At 34.9% G+C, this 23833-nt stretch overlaps 1 protein-coding gene across 1 annotated transcript in view; it reads right to left on the minus strand.

Moving 5' to 3' along the window:
• Nucleotides 1-23833, minus strand: part of EPHA5 (EPH receptor A5) — a 326237-nt gene that overhangs the window by 162360 nt on the left and 140044 nt on the right. The gene's annotated exons all lie outside the window — the stretch shown is intronic.

The raw sequence follows: 23833 nt of genomic DNA on the forward strand, positions 1-23833 counted from the left end.
TTTGGTACATATATATTTTCAACGATTTTTATGCTACAGGAGCCTCTAAGAAATAATGAATGGTATATACTTATATGTATTTAAAACTGAAGTAGTGCTTTTGGTGTAATTTTTATTTACACTATCATTAATACAACTTATGTTGAAGAAAAGCAAAATTTTCACTATGCTCAGAATGGCATGGTACACAGTAGGTGCTCAAAATTTTGTTGATGAATTAATAAGCTAATTAGTAGGTGCTAAAAGCCTTAAAAAACTGTTAGGATGGAGAGAAGGCATGATTGAGCTGGAATATCATTCACATTACACTGATTTCAGGAGGAGTCAGATTTTAGGCATTTGTTTTACATTTTACTCCATTTTTGAACTTTGCATTGAGATTCTTACTGATTCAGCATGCATCTGTTCTAATGTCAGTCGTGTTCACACAACAAAAATTATAAAGGGGAAAAAGTACACCTTATTCAATTCTGTATTCACAGTATTTATCTCTGTGACCACAGAAAGTGTTCCTATACTGCAATGTAACACATGCATGAATTAATAGCATGTCACAAAAAATGTAGCTGAACTATTTAGAATCACATGAAAGAAATGTTCTCTGATATTTTTGCTAAGCTGGTGGCCAGGTTAGTAAATGCTAATAGTAAATCATTTTATTCTTTAGATTCCCTAAACTTTTGTATCTTTCTTTCTCAATGGGAAATAAAGCCAAACGTCAATATTCCAATTGCCCCCTATAGACCAACTGATGACCATCAAAATAAAGGTTTGATTACTTTTTAGAGCTTAGTTGACATAAAGCTAATCAATAATCTACATTTTTTTCCATTTTGAAAATTCACTATATGCATTGAAGAGCATTTATTTGAGCCTCAATGAACATTTGCTAAAGCTTAAAGGTAAACTTGTATTTCAATAGAATTTTTGATACACATAATGAATTGGTGCTAATATTCATGTGCTCTAAATGATCTGGGGTTTTAGTAATCCATCCTAAGGCTTTCTGCCATCACCATGAATTATCAGGAATTGACAAAAATGAGAAGGTACTTTTTCAGTAGATCTAATTATAAAGATAGTAAAGCCTTAATGCTCTTATAAATTCAGAGAGAATGTGAAGGTATTTGAAAGATAAGAAGAGCTTTTTGATAGTATTAGGGACATTCTTGTAGTTAAATGATTAGAAGGAGATTTAAAATATTATTTTTCTTATAATAGGATTGCTGTAGCAGCTAGTACCATTCTTAGCTAAGTTATTCAATTTTTCATCTTTTATCCTTTCCAGTAAAACCATTCTCACTTTAAACATGATTTGCTTTCAAAGACATAAACTGTCAGTCCACACATCCTGCATACTTGGAAATCCTTTATCATTCATGAAATAAAGTCACTACTTTTGAATGAGTGCTTTTTAATTTTAAGACTTTATATGATAACACCTATATAAAGTTGTATCACTGTTTTTCAACCCTCCATGGGAACTTTGGAAATAGGAAATAATATAAATGTAAGTAGAAAGTAGATAAATACACCCTTTGGTTCAGTAGTTGAATGAAATGCTTTCAGCAGGTGGTAGACCAGAAATTTTGCTTGCTACTGGATCACGAAGGTAAAAAGGATAGACATGGCTCTGACTTTATGAGTCTTAAAGGTACTGCATGAATAATTATAAATGTGATGATGTTGAAACAGGAGGTGCATGAGGGTGAATATGGACACGCTGAGATGTAAAATATTAGGAAAAGTACCTACTTGGAGAAAGAGTATTGCAGTGTCTTAGATGGTAAAATCTCTTCAAAGGACCAAAATAGGAAATGAACAAATAGGGAGATGAAGAAAACTAAAAAACTCAGCAGGGAGATAGCAGGAATAAAGAGGCAGAGATGAAGTGAGGGAAGAGGATAATAGGTCAGAAACACCTTATGGCTTCTATTACTAGGGACTTCTAATTTATGGCTAAAAAGAGGTTACTGCAGCATTTTAAGGAGGGAAATAATAAGATGAAAGTGGTGTTTAAGAAAGCATTTCACAGAAGTGTGGGCAATGGACTGGAAAGGAGAATGGATGGAAGCATTTAGCCCTTTTGTTTTTGTTGCATTGGCCCAGAAATGGACCACAGTGGTTCCAATGGTGATAGGTAAGAGTAGATGATTTAAAAAAAAAATAAAAGAGTCGGTGAATTTAGGAGATGAGTATGAAGGAAAATCAGCAAGATTTATGATATATCTAATAGATTAGATGCATGAGTGAGAAATCCTAAGAATGGCTCTAACGTGTTTGGCTACATAGGCAATACTGGTGCCATTTTATCAGCCAGAGAACACTAGATATGAAATGTGTCAGGGGAAGATAATGATTATGTTCAAAGCATTTAATTTGAGGTGGCTAAAGAAATCCAGATAGAGGTATAGAGAGGAAGACTGTAGGGTTCAACATTGTCCAAGACACATGTCACAAAACTGTAATTTCTGCCTTCAAATCATGGCCCTAAATCCAAGTGGGACATGCAATACTGCTAGACAATCTTAGTTGATTTCCTTCATTAATTTCAGTTCAAGCATCAACATGATCATTGCAGCTTTTCCTCTTTCTTCTAACTCCTTATAAGCTCTGTTCCTTTGTGACTCTTGTGGTACATTTGTGAGTGCTGAGAAAATAGAAGTCATCACAGAGGAACTTTATTTTCCTACCACCAAGTCTCCAAACCTATATGCACTTGTACCTTTCTTACTGTTAAAATGTAAATGTGTCTTTGTTCCTAACAACAACAACAAAAAAATACATATATATATATATAAATATAAATATATATATATTTGAATTAGGAACCCTACCTGTAACTCTCTGAGAGTAATCTTCCAAGTGTATACTATTCCTTTTACATACTAAGAGGTACTCTCAATATCTCTTTCTCTCTTTCCTTCCTTCCCCCCTCCCTCCCTCATCTCTTCCTTCACAGGAGCCTGACACAATTTTCTAGAACTTGTCAATGGAAACAAATTGAAACAAAACACATAATGATAACAAAACTATCAACCTGGCTTGATCTCATTTTTCCCCTTAGCTACCAAACTGTTTTGTTGAACACAATTCTTAAATTATTTTCCTATGCATGTATCTCCAGTAACTCATTTTACACCATACATTGACACACTCCACTCCACTGCAACCATTTTTGGTGAGAATGTAGCCATCTTGTTGCCATACTTATCCATAAGCATTTGCTCATGTCCTCTTTCTAGAAGCTCCAGTTAATTTTACTATCAAATGCTAGCATAGCCTACAGATTTCCATACAATATTTAAGAAACCCTTTATATGTGATCTCCTAACACACCTACTATTCCCATTCATATTAACATGCTTATAATTACTAGCACTTGAGCAACTCCTTTATCTGCCTCTTATATTACAGGAAAAGCATTCTAGGCAAAAAGACAAGAAGTGTCAACTGTGGGTGGGGGGGGGAAGCTTGTAGTCCATGTTAAGGGACTTGGATTGAATTTGAATGCATGTGGATGACTCTACTAGTGTTGTTTGTTTTTTAAGGGCACTCTTTCTGTCAAGCTCTGTGGCAAGGAATATTTGTACTGTGGTGAGAAAATAAAAATTCTACTCTATACCTTGAAGCTACAAAATATTTGGGAGACAGAAAATCAATAATAGTCAAAAAAAGCAAAATTTACTTTCTACACTATTTTTTTAAGCCGCTCCTGTGGCATTCAAAAGTGGAAGTTCTTGGGCCAGGGACTGAATCCCCACCACAGCAGTGATATCACCATCCTTAACCACTAGGCCACCAGGGAACTCCTACTTTTTATACTTTAATCATGACAACATTCAACAAATAATTATTTAGGCAAGCAGTAAAATTTCTTTAAATTCCAACTTGATATATTTCTTTCAAAAATAAAGGAAGATTTTAGAGCAAAGTTATTTCACACGAGATTTGAATGTTACCTATTATCTGAAAATACTATGCAAGCCCACTTAAGTTGGATAAGGAATAAGAGACCAAAAAATGTACCCAATTTTTTGAGTTTCAATAAAACGTCAACAACAGTTTTGTTAACATGTTTCATGAGACTATTTTAGCAGTCCTCTGGAGGGAAGGGATTATTTTTAATAATTCCTATTCTGTCCAGACTTCAAGGCTCATTTTAGGTGCTACCTTTTTCACAATGTCCGTGCTGAATCCAGGATTACATATTCTTTCCTTCCACATTCTTTAGACGTTTAAACCACTGATTTAGTGTCTCCTTTAACGAAAATATTTTGTCATTTGTGGTATGAATTCTAATCTACAACCAACTCACACAAACATTCTGGAGGATGGAAACTGTTCATTTGATTTTTTCATCATATGAAGCATAGTTCTTTGTACTGAGCACATATTCATCAGTATGAACTGGCATAAATAGTATATCCATGTCTTTCTCAGGGTCTAAACAGTATAGCAAGAACTTAATAAAAGCATGTTAACTAGAATTGTTTAAATATTACATATTAACAACTAAAATAATATTTTATTATATCTTGATAGGTGGGATGTACCATTTAAATATTAAGCTGAATGATTTATCTTATAATTGAAAGAAAAGCTTATGGCCTGTGTCTTTGACTTGAAATACCCGTATTACTAGAATTTGGTAGTGAAATCCAGCATAACTCTTGTCTGTATGTTCACAGAATAAGTCCAGTTATGAATCGTGAAGTGAGTATGTTTCAAGAAATGCAATAAAACTTAAGGGAAAAAAGAATCCAACACAACATTTGTTATGAAAGTATATGCAAGGCCTGGCTCAGGATCTTGACCTTGACAGATATGATAAAAATAAAAAATAGTGCCTTTTGCTATGAACATTTCTCCATGTAGCACTGGGCATTAGTTCATTGACTCTAAAGATGATACCACCTGTGTAACAAAATTATATCTCCTTGAATACGATGAGAAAGTACAGATTAAGTATGTCCTGTTGTGGAATAAAGAAAAGGCCTCTCTGTGTAGTACAAATGCATTGGTGATCATTTTCTCTTTAAACATCAAGCAACAACTATAACAAAGGAAAACTCATTCCTCAGTCCAGTCAGAAAATTACTTCCCAGATTGATTATGTTTGAGTTTCAATAAAACGTCAACAACAGTTTTTTAAAAAGCATAGATATAGAGAAAATAACTGCAGCAAGTATTTAAAACTGTAAGTTGCATTAAAACAAAAGAAGTATTTAAAAACTGATCCAATTATTTGCAAAAAATTATCCTTGGATATAGAATGTAGCTGGCTTATATAAATATAAAATACTGTGAAAGTATAAAAGATGCATAAGTCATGTATTTGTTCTAAATTTTCTCCAAATTATACACTGAGAATTAAATTGAATCAAGCCATTTTGCAAATGTTCAATCCATATCTATGAAATGTTGTTTTAAATTGAAAGTCTGTGAATTAGCAAAAGCAACTGACTAGTGCAGTTAATTTGGCAAAAACAGCCATCTATTTGCCCCTAATTTTCAGTGTGCAACTGTCCTACTGGGTCTCAAATTAAACAATTTCAGATGTCAACATTAGGGGCATAATTTTTTATTCATGGAATGTAAAATTTGGGCTCAAAATAACTTGGTAAAGACTGTCTTTTAATAATATACCTTATTTCTAGAAAGTTTTAGCAGGCAAAATCACAAATATTTTTCATAACATTATATGTTTCATATATTACATTACTTTTTTTTGTCTATTTTCAGGTCACCTATTTTTTCTTCTTAGCTTAATGTGATCAGTGCTATACAATTACTCAATCATTCCCAGAGTTTATTTTTATGCCCCAGCTATCTGGAGATGTCAATTTTGAAACCAGAATGGGGCTTGGCTTTTTTTCAGAAGCCAGAGCAGGAAGAAAAAGGGAGCCAGAAAAATAATAACTCTAAATGGCTAATCTCAGGAATGATTAGAAAGGGAGTTCTTTATTTTGTAATATGGAAATTGAGACTTTAAGGTTATAATCTTAATCCAAATTAGATGATGTTCTGCAGCATATTCCTTTTCCAGTGTCACTTTGTGATTATTATGCTGCCACCATCTCGCCAACATTCTCTTTTATAATTACATGACATAGAAATAATTATAATAGCCATACTCATAAAACAAACTGACATATATTCAACACATCCACTAGTGCCAGTCAGTGAGTAGAACTCTACACAGATACCGATCACTTAATTAGGACAATAATAATAATAATATAGAGGCAGTGCTATTAATAGTTACATTTCATAGAGGCTAAGCAATTTTCCTAAGTTCTTACAACCAGCCAGTAAGTAAAGAAGCTGGAGGTTGAGCACAGGTGTGTCTGGTAACATAGCTCAGCTTTCTCACCATTGCTCTGATGACCGCAGGTGTTCAGGCACCACCTTTCTTGTTCCTGGATAATAGCCACTCTCTCCTTGGTTAACCATTTAGGGGTTTGAGGACTGTGGAGAACATTTCAAGCATACTCTATGAAATCTCTGGTAACCCAGACTGCTATTGGTAGGACCTTATTCACTACTAGTTTCTCATTACTGTGTTCTCCACAGGGCTTGTTTTTAACTCTTTCAGTCCGTGTGGCCAAAGAATACCTCCTCTTTAATTAGAAGAATGCAAACTTATAAGGTTACATAGACCTGACTTCAAATCTTAGCAATTTCACATTGTATCCACATAAGTCTTGAGATGATACTTTACAACCTTGATACTAAGTTTCCCTATCTGTAAAACAGTAGCTCTTTTATGGATATTTGCAAGGGTATAATTGGAATGCATACATACGTAGATATAGATATAGGCAATGTGTAATACACATACCCATATATGTGTAGCACAATGCAATAAATGATAATAGCTCTTTATAAAATGATGAATACTATGATTAACATGCCAATGGCCCTCAAGTTTTGAGTTCCTCTGTGTCTATCCACTTCAGTTCAGAACAGGTTTATATTCACTATCACAAGACTATAGAACTAGAAATGACCTTACAAGTGGCTGTCACATGGCAGAGACTATCCATGCACAGACTAGGCTTTTAGATAATGATCAGCAGAAACTCCTCTCACCTCCCTTTGTTCTTCCATTGAAGGAACCATACTAACACATGAGTGAGAGTAAAAGACGAGGCATCATTTTAAAGAGCCTAAAATCTAATTTACAGAAGACATTTCTGAATGTTTATTTAACTAAGACACAAAATATTAAATAACCTGCCCAAAACTGTATAGTAATTTAGGACTAAAATTCTGATCAGAGATTCCAATATTATACTTTTTCAAGTATATTATTAAACTATTCTCAAAATGATTAAAAACTCACTTTCAAAAAAATAATAAACCTCACAGAACCACCTGCCATGGAAAATATTTATTGTTGGTAGCAGTGATGGTGTTAGATTTCACCTCTTCCACTCAATTGTGCAACATTGAGTATCTCACCATTACCTTAACTAACATCATCCATTCTAATTCTAGATGTTCACCACACTATGGGAAAGTTTAAACATAGGCTCAAATTGGAATAAACAAATTCAAAATGTTTACTTCATTATAATTTGAAACTTTAAGAAATTGCCAGCATTTTAAGGTTTATCTTTTCTAAAGCAATCAGGCATAAACTTTTATAAGGCTAAAGTTTAACTTATGATTATTTTCCCTTCTTTAAACAATAACAACAAGAACAACAACAAAAAAACCCTCAGAAGTTAGATATCTTTGTCTTTGTGAGCATCTACAGATGTGGGATATATTAATTTTATTATAATTTTGTAGCATAATATTAATTTTAGAGAAACTTTTTCTTCTAAGACAGTACAATTTCAATAACATGAATGATTAACCTAAAAGTTAGAGATAGAGGCTGATGAAAGCATGTACGGTGTTTTACAGAACCTCAAGTTTTATGCTTCCTTCTTTTTTTTTTATACATTATGAATGTATCACATTGACATATTTTTCTTCTCTTTCTTCCCTTCCTTCTTTTTTTTTTTTTTTTTTTGCTTTTTTAGGGCCACACCTGCGGCATATGGAAGTTCCCAGGCTAGAAACTGCAGCTGCTGGCCTATGCCACAGCCATAGCAACTCCAGACCTGAGCTGTGTCTGCAACCTACATCACAGCTCACAGCAACACTGGATCCTTAAACCCCTAAGCAAGGCCAGGGATCGAACTGTGTCCTCATGGATACTAGTCGGATTCATTTCTGCTGTGTGGCAATGGGAACTTCCCACATTGAAATATTTTTCAGCATGAAACCTCTAAACTTGATATTGAAAGGAGGGTATGTGTTATGGACTACATGTTTTTGTGCCCTCTAATTTCATAAACTGAAGCCCTAATTTTCGATGTGATGGTATCAGGAGGTGGGGCCTGTGGGGAGTAACTTAATAGATGAAGTCATGAGGGTGGGGCCCTCATGATGGAATTAGTGGCCTTGTAAGAAGAGAAGTGGCTGGAGCAGAGGTAGTAAAAGTAAGTGTATTAGGGGATGTGGCCAAATGAGTGGTGGGCAACAGATCACAAAGGGCTTTGAAGGGTACTGTAAAACCTTTCATGTTTACTCAGAGAAAATATATAGTACAATTTTAAAAGATCATTGGCTTCTGACTTGATAACTAACTTTAATAGAAAAAAGAGGAAAATATCATAAGGAGAATAATTAAGAGGCTATTACTATGATCCACCAGAATAATGATGCTGATTTGGTCCAGAGTGATACTAGTGGAAGTGGTGTGAAACCACTGGATGCTGCATAGAAAGTAGAGAAAACAGCAGTTGCTGACTTACTGGATGTGGAATATCAGATAAAGAAAGGAGCAAATAATAGAGGAACTGAAAGGGTGAAATCATCTCCATCAATATAAAGAAGCTTGAAGATGGTGCAGATTTTCAGGGGAAGATGAGGAATTCAATGTGGGACATATGTGGGAAGAATGAGACATTCAAGTGGAGCTATAAACCACAGTGCTAGATAGACACATCTGGAATTTGGGAGGGAAGCCTAGGCTGAAGTTAAGAGTATTTAAAGCCATAGGACTAAATAAAGTCTCTATTGGGAAGAGTATGCGCAGAGAAGAGAAGGTGGTTCTCCACACTGAGAATCCAACACACAAAATTCCAGACACTGTTGGTTGTCTTTGGTTGGGAGCTTAGCATACAAAGATACTGCCAAGAGACTCAAAGCACAGCTTTCAGCTATTTATTTACTAATTACTGTATCTTCAAAGTTCTGGATAATTTACTAAAATAGACTTTAATTGCATTTCTTCAGTGCAAACTCTCAAGAAACCTATGAGGTAAAAAATGTCACCTTCATTTTTTACTAAAGTAAACCCCTGAAATATACCCAAGAACAAAGCTGAGATTCAGACCCAGTTCTGTTCACAAGCCTGTCCCAATCTGCTATGATCGTTATCTTTGAGGAGATTCTGGTTCTTTATTCTTTAAAGTACTCTGGCTTGGTCAGCCTTCGTTCCCAAGAAGACACCCAGCCCCATTTTCACCCCAGCTTTCATTTTGGTTTCTGAAGGAAAACTCACACTTGGGTGGACTAAGTGCCACTTGACTTTGTACCTTCCCATTTTTCACTCAAAGATGGACAAAACTAACTAACAGGAGTTCCCTTCATGGCTTGGCAGTTAATGAACCCACCTAGGATCCATGAGGGTGCAGGTTCGATCCTTGGCCTCGCTCAGTGGGTTGGGGATCCTGCATTGCCCTAAGCTGTGGTGTAGGTTGCAGACACAGTTCAGATCCCAAGTTGCTATAGCTGTGGCTGTGGTATAGGTTGGCAGCGGTAGCTCTGATTCGACCCCCTAGCCTGGGAGCTTTCATATACCCCAAGTGAGGCCCTAAAAAGCAAAAAAATAAATAAATAAATAATAAATTGTCCTGGGGAGCATCTGCATTTTTCCACTGTAAAATGTAAAATTCTTTCCAGTTCATGATGGCATTTTTATCAAAAATGATGGTAAAAATCAACAGGAATAAAATTAGAAATCACCTTTGGAAAGCAGTCATTATGTCATGATACTTCAAACTTCTTATTAAAAATGCCCTAAATTGATCATTATCAGGAGTTACTATCAACTATTTAACATACCAGTAAACTTGGCATTGCCAGTGATTGGTGAACATATAGAGAAAATGAGTAAAAGATAAGTACATCATGAACTATATTAATTTCAATAAACAGTTTTAAAGATATTTTAAATATAAAGCCTGTAGTATTTTATTAGATGCAAGAATGACTCACTTAAACATCAACATATATGCCTTAAACATGAAACATAAATGAATATACCTAACTTTTGCAAAATCTATCCTGTATGCAAAACTTAAAAATTAACGTACTGGTGAAATCTGGAGGAGAATCTGACTTTCCAAAAGCCAAACGTGAGATGGATTACTTAGAACTGAGTTTTCAATCCTGTGATCAAGCCTGCCATGCAGCTTTGGCACTGAGCCTGCACAGCAAAAGGGATTCTCAAATTATGATGTGGTTTAAACAATTGGAGTAATTTGTGGTTAGGAAATATGACATTTGGGAGAACTTATTTTGATGATTTATGTCATATGTGTTTGCTGTACCCACATTTTAGGGCTCCAGTCTAACGCTGTAAGAAGTTACACGTGTTGTTCTTAAGGAGCAACTCAATAGTTCAATAGATTTTCATTTAGATGAGCACACAAATAGTAGAGAAGTCTCTATACTTTATAAACGATTCCCCAGACACAGTAAGTATTTAAATGGAATCAGTCCTAGCTCTGATAAATTATATTTTTAGCGGAATACGTCACATGAAGATTTCTAAGCACTTTTGAATATTTCACATATTTTGTGTGTTTCCTTTAAGGGAACAGAAACTATGCCTAGAAACAAGGTATTAACTGAATCAGCTGTTACATGATTTAACATTTTTGGAGAGGTATCTCAATAATTAGTCTTCATCTAGTCTTTTAAATCATTTCAACATGTATTATGATTTTGTCATAGGAATCAAAAAAACTCGGTGGGAAATCACTTTATAATAAAAGTCAATACATGACACTTAATTGAGTACTTACTAAATACCATATCCTGTCATAGGCACTTTATACATATCAGAACCCTTTACCTACCATGATGTCCCTTACCTCATGAGTCATATTCCCTATAAAACTCTGTATATCCCCCCTCTTATGGATCCCATCTCCTTCACTTCACCTAGAAACTTAAAATTATGATTCTCAGCCTTCTTCAAATTTTCAGGAGTTCCCATCATGGCTCAGCAGTAACAAACCAGACTAGGATCTATGAGGATGCAGGTTCGATCACTGGCCTCACTCAGTGGGTTAAGGATCTGATCCCATGTTGCCATGAGCTGTGGTGTAGGTCACCATGCAGCTCAGATCTGGTGTTGCTGTGGCTGTGGTGTAGGCTGGTAGCTATAGCTCTGAATAGACCCCTAGCTTGGAAACTTCCATATGCTGCAGGTTTGGCCCTAAAACAAACAAAAAATTATCAGCAAAATCTCCTGCATCCTCAATCTTTATTTCATTTTTTCTTTACTTTTTAGCTCTAGCAAACACACAGTTCCCTCCTCAAGACACAAATGGGCCAGCGGGGGATGGTTATCTCACATGGCATCCTACCGGTGGGCTTCTAAGTGGACGAAGTGTCCCTCTTGCTTCTCATTGCACTTTCCAGATCCTTCTCCATCCAGAAGATTTTATTTTTCACAGTGACTGCTGCAAGATCTCCCATGCTATCTTTAAAAATTTATTTTGGGTGAGAACATTTAAGTTCTATTTTCCCAACAAATATCAATCATACAATATAGTATAGCCACTAGAGCGACCATGTAATCTTTGAGGAAACCTGAAATATTGTTTTTGTTTCATATCCTAGAGCCCACCATGTATTCTTTCAACACTTACATTTACTTTTCTTCATGTCTAAGTTTCCACATAAATTAAAGAAAGCTGAGCTTGTAAAGAAAGCTTTACAGAAACACCAAACCTAAAACTACCCTGGTCCTAACCGTTTGAGAGTTACCATTGCTTAGGTTTTCCCAAAAGGGAAGCAAAACTAAACATTTGCCTTCCTCTTCTTCGTGTCATCCAGCTGCCATTCCCACCCTGACAAACCCACTTTCCACTGCCCGCCATCAACAGGTTATAAAGCACTCGCCTGCAGCAAGTTCAGCGGCAGTGCTCAGGCCACTGTCTGTGAGGCTCAGATTTAGCACTGTCAGAGCCTGATTTGGGAAGCTCTGATTCTGAAAATCATTATGTAACTCAACTTCCCCCTTCATTTTAAATTTCACAGTCCATTCGGAAATTCTTTTTATTTAACCAATAGCTATAACTCTCACAACACCTATCTTTGGAACTGAACCCAACAGAAAAAAAGTCTTGAGATCTCACTACGGATTTCTATTTTCTTGGGGTGCTGAAAAATTGCAGTCTGTCTCTGCACTGCCTCTAACACATTCTGTGTCATCCACGGAGTTTTTGGTCTGTGTCCCAGTTCTTTGAGAATATTGCAGGATAGTGATTTTCCTCTCTGATCTGCTGGGTTCTTCTAAAGTAATTTATAACTGTAGATGAACTATGTAAATATACATATTTTCAATAATTACACTTGACATTAATTCATCATCCTTTTTTACCTTCCTCATCTTTATCACTTCTATATTCCATAGTGGTATACAAATGACTTCTCTGTATTTAAATGAAATTAAAAGAGTTATCGTGACCCTTCTTCAAATTATCTCTGCCATCAAAATGAGTTTTCCAGAGTATGGTGACTTTTGAATAACATATGATCTGAGCTATGTGGTTAGTGGAGAACAGATTTAAAGTGTCATCCAATTCAACCAATATTTCCATTACAGAAACCACTGTGCCTCCTTGATGCAAATGTATGAATGACATAAGGTTTTTAGTTAGTGTAATGGAAGCAGCAGAGGCCCTGTTTAGTTCATGATGACTTATAACTGTTCATATCACACCACTGTCCGCTACCAACACCTTCCTTACACAGGGTGCCACTGTTCCTTATCTAACTCATTGCTATTTTCTATTCTTACAATTCATTTCAATTGAAATGATTCAATATAACTTACACAATAGTCTGAATAAGGTGGTCTCACATCATGCATTTTATTTTAAGTCACTTAGTATAAGTGATATCCTGGGATTTGAGAGTATATTAAGGAAGTCTAGAAAGCATGATTAACTGAAGAGGCAACGGATATAAAAGAAAAGCATTATCAGGTGGCTGCTAATTTAGGATCAGTTAGTGGATTAATTTTTTTTCATACTTCTCCATTCTTAATATTTAATCACAGAGTATTGGTGGTTAGATTAACACTATATATTATTTAAATGTATATTTAATATATGATATAGCATGTAGTATAACATTTAATATAATGTAACATAATGTACCAGATACCATATTATATAATCTGTATTATACATTGCCAGGAGCCCAAAAGTAATAAATACTGCACATGCCAACTATGGGTATTTTTCCTTTGTCCCATGGTTCTTCGTGTAAAGTAAGTCGTAATCATACATTCTCAGGATGACCCGGTGCTTTATCTTTGAAGCAGCAAAGTATAAAAACAAAGATTAGGAGATGTTTCAACTTTGCCTGATATTTCATTTCTCTTTGCTACTGTAATAGAGGGAACTGGCTAATTTTCCTATAGTTCTTTGGCTGTCAGCTTTTGTAAACAGTATGTGGCAAGATATCCTGCGAGCTGGGATGAAAAACTCATTTGAGAAAAACAAAGTTGATTTGTTATGAGATGGCAACCATATTTTATAACGAATGTGCAAATAGAAAAATAGTTTTAAACTGAGCTTACAAAAGCTGATGCTGTACAATGCTGTTCTTTATGAAACAGTTGGGATATCAGAGACCAGGAGCTATCAATGTGGAACTGAGGCTTTACAAAGGTAATAAAAAGGACGTTCCAAATAGCTTTGGTGAATTTTCAGATTCCTCTTGATTTTTTTAGTTGCTTCTAGCTCCTCCTGAGAAAAAGAAAACTACTGAGTAAGAGGTTTAATACACAGGATGCCTAGAGGCAAGTTTTCAAGTTCAAAGGCATTTTTTTCCTAACCTAGAACAAAGAAGAGGAGAAAGGGTGGATGCTTTACTTCCATATCACAAGAGCAAAGGTTATTAAGCCAGCACTATAAAAACTTTTGAAAGTTTCAGTGTAAATACCAAACTACGAAATGCCTAGAAATAATTAAAAATGATTGATTAGAAAAACTACTTGGTCTCCCCTTCTAAAAACACTGTAAATTTACATAAAAAAATTTTACAGCTGTTCACATTGCTTTCACTGTATTTTTATTTCCAGTATATTTTTGATGGGCACAGAACCCAAAGAAGTCTATCAAACAATTGGAGTGAGAATGGGATAGAGAATTTAGAGTAGTGAAATTAAAATAGGTATGGGTTAAAATTAAAAAAAAATAAAATATGTTGAAGTGGCTCTGTCAAAGGAGAAAGGAGGCCTGGAGACAAAAGTCTAAAGAGCAAAAGAGATACTGGGCTGCACTTTGTCTACTGAGCCAAAGATGACTAGGCAGACAAAGATGGGATCCTTTCAAATGCTAACATATAATGTCCATTATTGTTGTCTTGTATTTTTATACTAAACAGACATGTATTTCTATGTTATTTGTAGTGTGTACATTTACATATCACTCATCACATTGTTCAACTTTGTATTGATAGCTTTATCTATATTTTCTCTCCAAACTATAAGTTCCTAGAAGATCAAAGTTATTTGGTGTATATTCCAGCTTACCTGTTTGGACCCAATGCACTTGGATTAGCCAAATGGAGTGTCAGAAAATGACCTCCAGATAAAGGAAATTAAATACATACATAGCACCCTTTGTGAAGCTGTGTAGTTTCAATATGTTTAATTCCGAATAAAATCCTGGTAATTTTCTATATCGATCAAGAAGTTTTTTCAAGTACTCACACCAATATTTTCCCAAGAATAGATCATATGGCAGTTAAAATACTGAGGCTGTGAGTACATATCACAGATTTGACTAGCTGTTTCTACAATGCAAAGGAGGGGCATCTGAATTTTGTGTTTAAAAGTATCCAATCCTTCAATGAAATATTTCTTCTATTCCACAATGATACTCATCATACAAACATCACATCTTTTTATAAGGCAATGCCTATCTCCTTTCTTAAAAATATCTGCCATAACACATTATCTCCTAAGTTCCCTGTAAAATCCTACAGTATGTATCCTGTGCCTTGAGAAGAACCCATATCTGAAGGTAGTAGCAGATTTAAAAAGCTTATAAATATGCAATTTTCCATCTACTAAAAGACTTAACTAGACATCTCTTGTAACTGCTGTATTAACAGAGTGGCATTTGGCGGGTAAGGCTATGATTTTTTTAAAAGTTGTCTTTAAGACTGTGTCTGAGAAAAAGAAACGCTATAATGTAATTTCATTCATTTGTTCATTCATTCATGCGTTCACAAGTTTTTGATTATTTTGTCCCCAGGCTTATGACATGATAATGATACAATTTAAAAGGATGGACTTAAAATTTATCATGAATCTAATATGTAGCTTCTCATATTTTAGGATGGTACATTTTTATACGATGTATTCTTTCTCCTGTCTACAGCAGTTATCAATCTGTTTGCTACAAATTCCTGCTCTTAAACTGAACAGATACACATTTGCGGCCCATTTAAGTAACCTACTACACCCTTTGAAACCATTGAAAAGCTATTTACTATACTCTAAAGAGCAGTGATCTGCCTTAAAGTGTTCACATTTAGAAATACAGACTTTCTCAAATGAAAAACATAAAGAAATAAAAACACAATGACCTTACTAAAACACACAGACTCATCGTTTTCTCCAAGAGAAGCCCCTTGGCATGAATAAACCATGAAGGTACCGTTGAAGGAATAGTATAAGAATAATCAAAGTTATAGCATATCAAATTTCTTTCTTTGCTTTAAATAAGTACCGTGGGATTTTTCTGAATCTGTTCTTCTATATCTTTCTCTAAGGCACCAAAGATGTTTTGAAAATCTCCTGATAGCTGGCTACTTCTTAAGTACTGAGGTTATAGAGATGAGTAATAAAAATCCTTCACTTGGTTTTGCCAGTTACTGGGAAAATTATCCTCTCTAAACTTCAGTTCCCTTGTATAAAACATACTATAATACCACTCTCTACCTCACTGTATTACTACAATGAATTATTAATATATAATTTAGTTGATGGTAGATATTATTAATTTTCATCTACCAAAACTTAGAGATAATCAGATAAATTGACAGAATTGGGACAAGTTTAAGAGTGAAAGGGGCCCTATTAATATTACACAAATAAAAAAGGAGACAACTCTAACTGTCTCAGACATAGTAGGACCCACGGCCACAGTACATGACTGTTCTAAGTGCCAGGACCACAAAGAAGAGGACAGACAGAGTATCTACTCTCAAGGAGCTTAGGGTTTAGTGTCCCTACACACTGGCTATAACGAAGGGGCAAGAGCAGCAAAATTGTTAAAGCAACCTACATATTGTAATTCCAATTTAAGTTCAAAGAATTACAATGTTCTCAAACTAATTTTATTTCCTGTTTTATTAGAGATAGAGATTTATGTCTTAGATTGTCTAAAAAAAAGACAACTGTGAAGCTATTCTTTCCTTAGTGAATTTTCATTGTTTGTTAGAAAAAAAATTATCTACAATAGTTCATAAGCAGTTAGGGAAAGACAATTAGCATGATCTCTGCTATCAATTTAAGGAAATTAAAATGCTATGAATGCCATGCCTCGCATATTTGTAGATCATATCACCTAAATGCCAACTGCATCAAATGACTAAAAGTTCTGCTTAACTTCCACCCTCCTCGAAAAATACAGATTCTCCCTCATTTTCCTTCTTTTACCTCATTCTTCATCTTCAATAAGATAAAGGCAATTGATCCAGAAAATAACTTTCTAAAATATATTAACAGGAATTTCAGAGAGAAAAAAAAAAACCTCTACTTTCACCAAATATTAAAAAAAGGATGTTCATTCTTACCTATAATTGGGAAAGTATATATTTTAGCTACCAACTCATAGATATCAGGCTGCAAACCATTTAAAATATTGATATTACGACAGCGGTGAACAAGCAGTAAAAAGAAAATTGTACATAGTGCTAAGGACAAGCAAACATTTGAGAGAAATTAGGCAGATAACTGCCTAAATTCCACCTCCATGTATAGCTCTTAGAGAAACACTCACAGATGTGCCCAGAGCCATGTATTAAGGTATTTATTGTGCTATTGCTTGCAATAGTGAAAAAAAATGAGACATGATCTATAGTTTTATACCATTACTGCAATGAAATGAAATAAACTAGATTTTTATTATCAAAGGCATAAAACATAAAGAATATGTTGATAGGAAAAAGAGTTGTAAAATTATACATAAATTATTTTCCAATTACCTAAGTTTTGTAAAACTAAGAAATCATATTTATATACTGGATTGGAGATACACACATACAAACCCACAGAGCCTCATGGACACACATATGCCATACACAGGAAGTACAAAAAGACAACTTCAAGATATTGTTTACTTTTTGGGAGGATTAAGACTCAGAAAAAGGAGTGGCACTTCGACTTGACTTTTAAATAAATAAGAACAACTAAAAAAGGAACCATTTCTTTTAAAAATCATACCTATATGGTTTGATATGAAAACTTGAGAGGATTAGAACGTGCTGGGAATTAAAGCTCTAGGCACCCTTATTTTTAAATATTCAAGGGTTTGGTATTATCTGCTCATTTACTTTATTATGTTGGTGGGAGTTTAAGCTATGGTCATCTTGAAAGAAAATCATTTGACCAGTAAATGGCAGGACCAAAAAGTTTCCTAAGCCATTTCTTATATAATGAGAAATAATCTTGCTCTGGATGTTTGCAAATAATATTATAAAAGGGGGCACAGTTAAGCATTGCACATTGATAAAACATTAGGTGCTGTGAGCCAAAACACCAGAGAAGAAATGAACAGCTTCCAGATTTAGCCTAATTAATCCAAAATTGGATAAAGAAAAAAAAATAATGTGCTTTAATTTTGGCACTAATTTTTGTTAAGATAAAAAAATCATTACTTCTAAGTTTAAACAATCTAATTATTCTCCTAAAGTACATTTTATGTACTCTTAAGAAATGTGGTTGTCACCTTCTCCCCTATTCTGCTTTTATCCTCAAGAGGAAGTAAAAAGTCTTCGTTTTCCCTTGTTGCTTAAAAAAAAAAAAAAATCTGTAGAAAATTCAATCTGTAGAGGCATTTGTTCATTACAATCCATCTTTTAATGTTTAATTCAAGAATTCCCAAGAGGGAACTAACTTGTTCGGGATGCCCTGTGATTTACATACTATATCCCTGTCAACAAATATGCAAGTCAGGGATTGGTTTCATTTCCCTTTGTTTCATGCTATTTGTTTCACCTTTGGTTGCATCTAAATTTTAATTCTGTTCACATTTCGGCTATTCATAGGAAAGTGGCCTGAAGCAGACAGCAAGAGGAGCACTAAAATCGAGCACGTAAATCACTTCTTCCCCAGCTCCATAGTCGATTTAAAGAGCATCCTGGTGCTAATGCTCGGAAATAATATACTGCTGAGCCCGACACAGCAGAGGGGACTCTACTTCAAATTATAGGATAGTCCAGGTGACCGTGCAATTACAATTAACCCCTTGCCCACAATGTCAGTGATAAACAGTCAAGCGAGAAAGTAGTCAGGTAACTGTAAAAGAGATTTCTGAGGTTTTCGTGTTTAAAAAAATATATTTTTATTTAAAACATCTCATAACCTTAAAAGTGGTTTCCTGGTGAATGTAACAGTATTTTTTTTCCCCATTACAGCAGCTAGATCATAGGATATACAAAAGCAACTCGAGGAATTTATGACACATGATAGGTGCTCAAGAAATGTTTATGAAAAGAAGGAAAGACTATAAACACAACTGCAGAAATCTACAGTCTTTCCCCATCCCCTCACACTGGTCCAATGTTTGAAATAGTTTTTCAAAGCATACTTTTTCCCAATCAGATGTATATGAAATCATATTTGTACTTATATACTAACATCAATGTCAATAAATTTATTGTTTCTTCTGAAGTTCATAAACACATGCATTATATATGCACATAACGCATGCACACACAGATATAGCCTATCAAGTTAGGCTCTGTCTCCCTTCAGACAGAGAGCCAAAGAACAAGAGAAACAGAGAGGGATTGTGTATAAGTATACCTGGTCTTTTTACTATAGATATTAATAATTTTCATTATGTACATGGTACCTACACACATAATGAATGTACGTAAGCTTATTAATAGATATCATGGTTTAAAAAATCTCTGTTGAGGCAAGAATTTTCCAACCTTTGAATCAAACAAATGTGCTTGCATATGTAAAACTGGAGCTATGATATGGACATATATTACCCCTCCTCTACTAAAATATGCTTAGCTCAAACAAAATAAATTAGATTAATATAGTGATTGTAATTATCATAACAAATTTTCTAAGGAACTCAGTGATCCATTCTTACAAACTTCTGGTGGGTGTTATTCATGAACCAAAATCTACCATCAGAAGGGATCTTTTCCAATTCAAAATTACATAATCTTACAAATTTAGAAACAATGAGACCCAAACTTAACACTTGCATATATAAATAATTAAGAAAGCAAATAAATATTAACAATTAAAAATAACTATTATTTACTGTGACAGGTACCACACGAAACAGAATAGTATAATAAAATAACTCTGGTTTCGTATTTCTTATCTGACTAGGGAAACATCTATAATGGAGTTTTTAAAAAGAGAATTAATACAATTAGTACAAACTGTTGTGAAGATGAAATCCAAGAATAATTTACCCAGTTAGAGAAAATCTACAAAGCTTTATTAGGGCTTTTAGAGCTATGCCAAGTAACAGAAGAAGAAAAAAGCATAATCTTAAAACAGGTAAAAGAAACAGACTAACATCATAGATTTAATGATTGTTACTGTAAGAAGTTGATTCCAAATATGATGATGAAGTTTGAAGTCCAGACAAATCTAGAATTTAATTGGTGAATATACAGAGCCATGGTTTATGTGTGTAAACTTGTGTGCATTTGTATTTGTATATGTGTATGTATCTATACAGGGGAGCAAAGAAATAATGTGATCAACACAGAGCTAATGGATGGACAGATGTCCTTTAATGGATGGACAGGTGGAAATTGCTGAATAAATTACAGAAATCCAGAATAAACTGAGAGACTGTATAAGGTAACGGTTTATCTGTATAGAGTTAAAAGGGTATAAAGCAAATTCTAAATGACAGATATCCAGTGATTTTCTTATGCATTTGTCTTTATATAAATAACCTCATCTCTAAGCCTCAGCCTCCAAAAGCTTCTTACTAATTACAATGCATAATAATAATACGGTGAAGGCAGCAGCTCTCCAGGCACTAACCATTCTCTCCTTTTATCTCAGGAACAGAATCTATATACTGAATGTGACAGTGTACCCAGCTCTAAAGCCATATGTAACTGCTCTTCTCATAGATTCAAAGCAGGGAGAATTCAATGAGATGAAAGTAGAACTTGCGTGTTGCTTCCAGAAAAGTGCTTTAAAGAGTGCTGACTTAATTGCAAGGTATGCCTTCTTTCCTTTCTGCCCTTCCCTCCTTTTCCTGCCTTGATGTGGGTGGGTTGGTTGGTTATCCAGAGGTCTTAGAAGACTAAACCAGGAGGTTCTTTAAGAATGAAGGCTTGGGAGCTCCTGTGGTGGCTCAGCGGGAATGAAGCTGACTAGTATCCATGAGGATTCGTGTTCCATCCCTGGCCTCACTCAGTGTGTTAAGGGATCTGGCATTGCTGTGGCTCTGGTGTAGGCTGGCAGCTGTAGCTTCGATTGGACTCCTAGACAGGGAACCTCCATATGTCCTGGGTGTGGCCCTGAAAAAAAAAATCACTTTTATTTCCTTTACTGCCAGCATCTGAATAGCCATTTTTCAGACATAATTCATTTTTCCAAGTCTCAACTGGCTTGTCTTTTCATCTACCTCATTTTGGTCAATAGTACAACCAAGTTACAAAGAAGCTAAAAAAAAAAAGTGCATTCTGACTTTTCCTTACTTTGCTTCATACACTCAGTCCCGTTTCCCTTTTATACTCCTTGTGTTGGTAACTCTTCCCACTTCAATTTCAATTATTCCAATTCAGGCTCTCATTCTAAGTACCAAGTCAATACTGAGACAAATGATTCTGTAAAAGTAACTAAGACCAGACAGCTCCTGAGCTCTTTATCCTTGAGAAATCTGCTGTATGACCCTTAACAGATGTGAATAGTCAACTTGTTTATGACATTGTTTTTCCATTTGGAATATTCTTTGCATTAGTTTTACTTGTACACATAATTTTATTTCATTTTATTTATTTTTTAGGTCCATATCCATGGCATATGGAAGTTTCCAAGCTAGGGGTCGAATCAGAGCTGCAGCTGTCAGCCTATGTCACAGCCACAGCAATGCCAGATCTGAGCCTCATTTGTGACCTACACTGCAGCTTGTGGCAATGCCTGATCCTTAACATACTGAGCAAGGCCAGGGATTGAACCTGCATCCTCATGGACTCTATATTGGGTTCTTTACCTCCTGAGCCATGATGGGAACTCCAGAATTTTAAAATTTAGAAGACTTTCATTTTATCATAACTAAAAAAGCTAGGCAGGATGAATATTATTACCTTTACTTTAATATTTGGAAACTTTGGATTGGCATGATTAAATGCATTGCTCCAAGTGACACACAGAAGTAGAAATGGAAAAAGAATGTATATATGTATGTGTGCCTGGGTCATTTTGCTGTACAGAAGAAAATTGACAGAACACTGTAAACCAGCTATTATGGAAAAAATAAAAATCATTTTTAAAAGGTAAGTAGAAATGCCAGAAACAGAACTCAAGTTTTTATTTCTATACTACTGTTTTATAAGATAGCAGTGCATTATCTAGTATTTTCTCTTGTTATTTGATGAGAGGCAGAGTGTTATACCTAAAACTATGAATATTAACTCTGTAATTGAGCTAGCTTGGTGGAGAGTTTTCCCACTAAGCAACAGAGAGAAGTTTAGCTAAGAAAGAAGGAGTGCTTCTCATCCGAAATTGCACTGTGTTTTAAAGTTGTCTCTAGAAAGATTAGTAATGAAATTGAGGTAACATAATATATGTCCAAACTTGCTTAATTTACTCAATAATCATAAATGGCTCAAATGCCCAACTAAGTATTATGCTTTCCATTAAATTACTCTGTGAAAGTTAAAGAAATTAATATGCTACCTATGACCTTCTGTGAACATAACTGCAAATTCTGGGTGAAATCAAAAGTTTTATTTACACTTATAAAATTTACATATTTATTTAAATTTTTAAAAAGCAAAGTAAATCTCAGAGTTCATGTCGTGGCTCAGTGGTTATCAAATCCAACTAGGAACCATGAGGTTGTGGGTTAGATCCCTTGCCTTGCTCAGTGGGTTAAGGATCCAGCCTTGCCATGAGCTGTGGTGTAAGTTGCAGATGTGGCTAGGATCCAGCGTTGCTGTGGCTCTGGCATAGGCCAGTGGCTACAGCTCTGATGATTAGACCCCTAGCCTGGGAACTTCCATATGTCATGGGAGAAGCCCTAGAAAAGGCAAAAAGACAAAAAGACAAAAAGACAAAAAAAAAAGCAAAGTAAATCTCAACAATATAGGAATCACACTGATACTGTTCAGATAGATGCCTGAGGTTTGTAAACTAACTTGTTTACTCAAATAAATTTAGAACATTTGGTAAAAAAAAAATTGTTTACACAGATAACGTTAATTTAGAAAATTTTGTTTTCATTTAATCTGGAATAATATATTGCTAAAACAAAATAGAGAGGCGTTCTCTTTTTTCTCAGTTTTGTTGATATATAATTGACAAAGTGGCAATACATTGAAAGTGTACTAAGTGATGGTTTGATATATGTATACCTTGTAAAAGGATTCTAACAAGCTAATTAACACATCTGTCACTTCACATAGTTACCCTTTTGGGGAGGGGTAAGAACTCAGTATCTGCTCTCTTAGCACGTTTCAACCATATAACACAGTGTTATCAACTGTAGTTACCAGGCTATACACTAGATCCTCTCCATAACTGAAAGTATATACCCTTTTACCAATTTTTCCTTGTTTCCTTCATTCTACCACCATTCTACCATTTCTATAAGTCAAAATATTTTTTAAGATTCCACAGATAAGTGATATCATGAAATATTTATTTTTCTCTGCCAGGTTATTTATTTATTTATTTGGTCTTTTTAGGGCTGCACCTACACATGAAGGTTCCCAGGCTAGGGGTCCAATCAGAGATGCAGCTGCTGCCCTTTGCCAGAGCCACAGCAATGTCAGATCTGAGCCACGTCGCACGTACACTGCAGCTCACAGAAATGCCAGATTCTCAACCCAGTGAGCAGGACCAAGGATCCACCCATTTCCTCATAGACACTTGTCACGTTTGTTACTCCTGAGCCACAATAGCCAAACGGTCACAACTCCTGTTTTTCTCTGTTTTATTTCACTTACTGTAATGTCCTTCCGATTCATGTATGTTGTTGCAAATGTCCAAATTTTGTTCTTTTTTAAGGCTAAATAATATGATTTTAAATTATAAATATAATTTCTATTATTATAGATAATAATATATTACATA

The sequence above is a fragment of the Phacochoerus africanus genome, chromosome 10 (assembly GCF_016906955.1).
Source record: "Phacochoerus africanus isolate WHEZ1 chromosome 10, ROS_Pafr_v1, whole genome shotgun sequence".
Lineage (NCBI taxonomy): Eukaryota > Metazoa > Chordata > Mammalia > Artiodactyla > Suidae > Phacochoerus > Phacochoerus africanus.